The sequence below is a fragment of the Micropterus dolomieu genome, linkage group LG08, assembly GCF_021292245.1.
Source record: "Micropterus dolomieu isolate WLL.071019.BEF.003 ecotype Adirondacks linkage group LG08, ASM2129224v1, whole genome shotgun sequence".
Classification (NCBI taxonomy): domain Eukaryota; kingdom Metazoa; phylum Chordata; class Actinopteri; order Centrarchiformes; family Centrarchidae; genus Micropterus; species Micropterus dolomieu.
This window is the reverse complement of record NC_060157.1, coordinates 5,293,822-5,298,596: the sequence shown is the minus strand read 5'-3', so window position 1 is coordinate 5,298,596 and position 4,775 is coordinate 5,293,822. Positions and strand designations below refer to the sequence as shown.

General features: G+C 39.2%; 1 long non-coding RNA gene across 1 annotated transcript; it reads left to right on the top strand.

Annotated features, from left to right (window-relative positions):
• Window positions 1-347: 347 nt before the first annotated feature.
• LOC123974848 lies at window positions 348-3,838 on the top strand. Its single transcript, XR_006825947.1, has 5 exons — window positions 348-882; window positions 1,560-1,732; window positions 1,998-2,102; window positions 2,996-3,033; window positions 3,120-3,838. It is a non-coding gene; the product is annotated as an uncharacterized LOC123974848 (long non-coding RNA).
• The last annotated feature ends 937 nt before the right edge of the window (window positions 3,839-4,775 follow it).

The following is a 4,775-nucleotide window of genomic DNA, read 5'->3' as shown; positions in this document are numbered from 1 at the left end:
CACTCCACCTGGTGAAACTAACAAAATAGCAAACAGAACAATAAGTGAACTTCTCCACTGCACTCAAATGTGGAGCTAACATTCAAAGGTATGCAAATGTTTACCTAAACACAATGTACAGCTAATAGGCACTGAAGGTGGATAGTTCCACTACACACAAAGTACAACAGACAGGCTATGCAGTCAATACCAGCGGCACACAAGTCAACAGGCGGTGACAAGCTGCCTGGAGCAACAGGTGGACTCTCCTTATGAGCCGGAGGTAATTAACGTGGTGATGAGCCATTGGTTGAGTGGAAAACAGAGGAACCAATGGGCGGTACAGATGTCAGCACCCCAGAAACCAGGAAGTAGGCGGGTCTTCATTCCCCAGGGACACAGCCTACTTGGTAGAGGTGAGACAGGGAAAAGAGAAAACACAAGGGTGACAGCGACAGCCGTGACACAGGCAAATGAAGAACAAATTGTGAAAGCCAAAAAAGTGATGTGGTGAAACAGGAAGTTTAGTCTTTATCAAGATGAATGTCTCAAAAACAGCAAGCAAATGTTTGTTACTGTCTGAGTTTGACAAAGAAATCAGGACACTGACAGCTGTTAATTTTGGCTTTAGTTTTTTTTAACTAAATTAACAATGTGGCAAACATGTCTTTGTGCAAACGTAATGTTCACACTGGTAACGTTAACTTTACAATAACTTGCAAGCTGCTAAAAATCAGGCGTTCACAAGTATGGAGATCTACATCACCAGTTATACATAAATGATCAATTTGTACTCAATCCTTAATGGAAATGGTAATCGTGGCATGTACAAATTACTTCTGAATGAAAACTGTTCACAGGTATAAAAATCCACTCTGCATCAGTTGACTCCAGGATGCTTAGGTGAGTTTTTATCATTTCAATAAACTAAAGTTTTAATAACTGTTATCAAATTTATTTTGGTGAAATTAACAGTGAACTCTGTCATTGTGCATTAAATGTTCCAGGTGTAAAACTGTCAGTTGGTGACCAAGTTTTAAAATGGTTTTACAGTGTGATTGAAAATGTTGTAAAAAGGTAGCCCTTTTGGTTCAGGGTGACAGTCACTCTGTGCAAGTTGCTGACTCTAGATCCAGCTAAAGAGCCCCAGACCATCACGCTTCCTTGTCCATGTTTGACACCTGGTGGAACCTTCCTTTCATCTACTTAACGAAAAACAAAAACCCTCCACGATGAACTAAAGATTTCAAAATTTGATTAATTGGTCTGTAAGACCTTATTCCAGTCTTCAGGGGTCTTCAAGCCTCTTTTCTTATTTAGCCTCCTTTAGTAATGGTGCACTTACTGCCACTTGACCTGTCAAACCTGCAGCTTGAAATCTTCACAGTTGAAACAGAGACTTCCTTACTTCAACCAGTGTTAAGCTGTGGTTGAAACTTTTGTCCTGTAAGTCACCTATCATGCAAACTGTCAGAGACTTGTCTTGCTCTGCCAGACCTGTTCCTGTTGGAGTTTCCTCCAGGTTCCAAGTGCCTTTTGATTGTGTAGGATTGTGTCATTGTGTTCTTTGTGTTTCACAGCACCAATCGCCTCTAAACCAAACTCCACTCTCCAACCTTCAGTCCCATCAGTCTCCAAAGGGATGACAAAACAGACTTTAAGCTCCAGTTTAGGAAGCTCAAAACCTTCATCAGCCTCTTCTGAAGCCACCAAGCAGACTCAGCAGCAACAGACACACCAGCTGCAGGTCCAGGTATGTTTACATCATTTAGTGTTTCGGAAGCACTAAAACTTTTTTCTAGGAAAAGCATTACTGTTTTTTCTTTCTTGTCAAAAGTATCTTCAGGATTTGTTGTTATAATTTATGGATTTATTTAGTTGATTTTACTTTTAGTTTGACAACACTGCAAAAACACAGGTCCCACATGTTTCTGGGAGTCGAGTTATGCACCCAGATATGTTTTGTAAGGAGTCAGGATGTGTCGGTGTAAAACCAACATGTTCTACTGCTCAAACAGCCACAGGTGCGCTGCTGTATGTGGGTCTGAGTGTGGTCGTCATGATCATCATATTATCAGCAGCTGTACTGATATTCTGCAGGAAGAGGCCCAGTAAACCCAAAGGTGAGACTACAGAAAACACACACATTAGAAAAGCAACTGGACAAGAAAAACCACACCACTAGGCTGCAGCACCTTTCCTCTGACCTGCAGGAGTTAGACATGTACTCAAAAGCCATTAAAACACACATCACACACAAACAAAATGGCAAATATATACATTAAGGAATAAATCCTAACTAATGATTTGGCTCCTACAAGTGAACTGCACAAACTGCCAGCTGCCAACTTCACATGAATAAAACCAGGTGGAAATTTGATTTGCAATAGGTTCATTCAAAACAGAAACTGGCAGAGCGAGAATCCTTTCCTTGTTGCTGCTGCAGCACAAGAGGCTAGCTAGTTTTGTGACACGCAACATGCTGTCAGCCAAACATGAGACCAGATGGTAACTGTTTTTTTTTTTTAGGAAGTTAATGTACAGTAGGAGTAGTCTCTCTTTCTTTCATTCATTAAATTACAAACATCAGTCGCACAACAGTAATTTCTTTTCTTTCCCTGTTGTTTCCTTATGTGAAAGTGAAATAACGTCTGTGAAAACGTTAGTTTTTAAATCTGTCATTTGTCTAATTTGCGTAATCTTCATGGTTCTTCAGATGTTACAGGAACAAAACCAGTGGTAAAAAGTAAGGAAGTTCATTGTAAGGTAATTTACAGCATAATGGTTCATTATGTAAGGTCTTTCTACACCACCGAAAACATATTTATGGATCTTATTGCTGTCAATAAATCCTTAGAAATATTACACACTGGACCTTTAAGTATGAAAATTGAATACAGGGAAGCACAAAAGGGACTTTTCGTTCCTCTTTTAGTTCCTGTACTGGAACATTTTGGTTAAAGGGCTTTATGTTTTTCTTTAATGGGTTTAATCTTCTGAACTGTATGTTTTTCAGAACCTCCTGTGGAATCTGAGTATTCTACTGTCACAAAAGTGAGTTTGAGTAAATTTGGGACATCTCTGCATCATTAGTGCTTGTGAAACCAGCTACAAACCAAACCCCTCTTCTCTTCCTGCAGCCTGACGGAGTAAATGAGGAGATCAGAGAGGAGGACAGACGAGGTTTACACTTGTGGCAAATACGCCAAACCAAATGGAGTTGAGACCACAGATGACTATAGCTTTGTCACTGCGGCAAGTTCTAAGAAGACGAAGAAGTATAGAAACATAATCTACAGTGCCTCAAAAGAAAATAAAAGCTTTAAATTGCTATTAAAACTAGAACAATTTTCAGGTGGATTTTTCCAATGGTACAGCTGCCTTGCTCAACAGCGCCCGCTGTGGTCATGCAGATAATGTCGTCTACTCTGTGCCTCAGGTAGAAGCTAGCTCGGATGGCAGCCATGCTGAAGACGCTTCTCCTCCTCCTCTGTACTCTGCTGTTATTTTACATCAGCAATAGCTCCATGTAGGCCAACAGGTGAACACACAATACAATAAAAATTCAAATTAGAGCTACTTTTACTTTTTATTTAGTTCAGCTTATCCTAAATATTTTGGTTAAGTAAATCATTTGTAAAGAACAAGTTACTGTTAAAGGTCCAGTGTGTAATATTTCTGAGGATCTAGTGACAGAAATGCAATATTACATCCATAACTATGTTTTCAGGCCTTACATAATGAAACGTTATGTTTTTTTATTACCTTAGAATGAGCCATTTTTTATCTACATAACCGCGGGTCCCCCCTGAAATGGACATTGCCATGTTGCACTGCTGTGTTTCTACAGTCAGCCAAAACGGACAAACAGCGCTACAAAGCGTTCTTCTTCTTGTAGAATTCTGGAAATGCAGACACTGATCACTACATTGAATACATATGTTCAAAGAAGAAGAAGTAGTAGTAAAAATATACAGCAGGGGTGGGTTGTAGTTTCATTTTGCAAAACTTCTTTTGCTCAGATGGCCTTTTCTGTGAAAGGAGCAAAGTTTTGGAACTTGCTACCTAAACACTTAAACTGCTGCACACTTCACCACTTTTAAAAGAGAGGCCAAGTCCTGATTGGTTCACCCACACACTTGTATTCTCGCCTAGTCTATTGTAGTTTTTCCTTTTATCTTGTGTTATGCTGTAATGTATTGTATTATACTTTTTTCTCTTTCTTTTTCATCACTGTTTTAATGTTTTATTTCTTTAAAAGCCTTTCTAGGGACAGCTGTTCCAAATTAGCAACTGCTGAAAACACTATGGTGCACACATAGGATTGCTGTTTTCATTTTTATCTATGTTAGATGTATCGGTCCCTAATAAATAAACCATAAATAACTAAGATTTGCATTGGAACTATTTTTTCATCTGTTAGTAGGTGAGAATATAAAACAAGATATATTATTTAAGTAGACTGATAGGGTGGTTGGTTAGCTCACACACAAGGCTATCACCTAGAAAGTTGCATGTTCGATCACACGTTGAGTCTTTTTTTCTTCAACAAATTGATCATGAAGCTGTTTGACATCCTGACACTAAACATTGTTTGAGCGTGTAGCAGACAGAAGGAATTGGCCTGATTCAGAGCGTACACTGTTGTAGCAATGTGTGTTAACCAGTAAGGCTCAAGAAGCTTACTGATCCCTCCCGGTAAGTGAAAACCGAAGTTATTCTTCGCTAAAGCTGCTGTTTTGAAAGCTGTTCAAGCTGTTTTGAGTTTGTACCTGAAGCTTACAGACAAAGGTTCA